Source organism: Crocuta crocuta, unplaced genomic scaffold (assembly GCF_008692635.1).
Source record: "Crocuta crocuta isolate KB4526 unplaced genomic scaffold, BGI_CrCroc_1.0 scaffold344, whole genome shotgun sequence".
Taxonomy (NCBI): domain Eukaryota; kingdom Metazoa; phylum Chordata; class Mammalia; order Carnivora; family Hyaenidae; genus Crocuta; species Crocuta crocuta.
The window spans coordinates 483,315-484,583 of NW_027533081.1; the positions used below are offsets into that span (position 1 = coordinate 483,315).

Genomic DNA, 1,269 nt, shown 5'->3' on the forward strand with positions numbered 1-1,269 from the left:
GCCCTACATAGAGCTCTGTGCTAACAGCACGGGGCCTGCCTGGGATTCTTCCTCTCTCTCTTTCTCTCTCTCTCTCTCCCCCTCTGTCTCTAAATAAACATGAAAAAAAATTTTAATCTTTTTAAAAAAGAATTACATACCCACGACTAGGTGGAATATATTTCACCTGGCATGCAAGGCTGGTTCAACATTAGGAAATCAATTAATGTAATCCATCATGTTAACAAGCTAAAAAAGAAAAATCACATGAGCATATCAATAGATGCCTGATGCGGGGCTCAAACGCATGAACCATGAGATCATGACCTGAGCCAAAGTTGGACACCTAACTGACTGAGCCAGACAGGCACCCCATAATGTTTATTCATTTTTGAGAGAGCTCGAGAGTGGGTGAGGGCAGAGAGAGAGGAAGACAGAGAATCCAAAGCAGGCTCCGTGCTGTCAGCACAAAGCCTGGTGCAGGGCTCAAACCTGTGAACCACAAGCTCATCCTGAGTTGAAGTCAGATGCTCAACCAACTGAGCCACTCAGGCGCCCCCAAAAATAAAATCTCTAAATTTCCTGTCCAGCAATGCCAACATCTCTGCTGTAGCTGAGCCTGACTCTGATGCCTGCTTTGTCTCTTCAGATGGTGCCTTTCCTTTAGCATGCGTGTAAGTTTTTTTGTTGTTAAATGTCAGACATCTTTTGGGTAATAGAACTGAGATAGACAGCATTTTAGTGAGAGGTTTTTATGTTTTTCTGGCTTAGAGTTGGGCTCAGAGGCTGAAATTTCCTCTCCTGTCCTTGTTTGTGTTTCCCCTGTTGTACTTGGGTTTCCCTAGAGACTCCTTCTTCAATAGAACCAGCCTTGCAGTTGTGCTCACTTGGACTGCACATATACAAAAATTGGAACAATCCAGAGAAAATGGGTATGGCCCCTGCACAAGGATGACACACCAATTCATGAAGAATCAGCCTTGCAACTTTTTCGGCTGTAATCCTCTAGTATGCAGGAGCCCTGTTAATGGGGCAGGAAGGCATGGAGGGAAGGCAATTGTCCCAGGATCGTATGATTAGGTCTGTCTCCTAGTGGGCCCGTGGCCCGGCCCATGATCCTTGCAAGTGCTGCTTCTCTGGACATTTTTGCCCCATCAGGGTAAGACAAAGGCTACAAGGGGCTGGGGTTCAGTTTATCCATTCCCCCGTGTTGGACGAGGCTCTGAGGACGTTGTCTTCCTTGCTGGCTGGACTTTTTTTTTTTTTTTTTTTTTGGACAATTATAATTCT

The 1,269-nt window shown here is 45.4% G+C and overlaps 1 pseudogene; it reads left to right on the plus strand.

The window, feature by feature from the left end:
- The first annotated feature begins 858 nt into the window (after positions 1–858).
- On the plus strand, positions 859–971 carry LOC144216550 (U6 spliceosomal RNA; annotated as a pseudogene).
- The last annotated feature ends 298 nt before the right edge of the window (positions 972–1,269 follow it).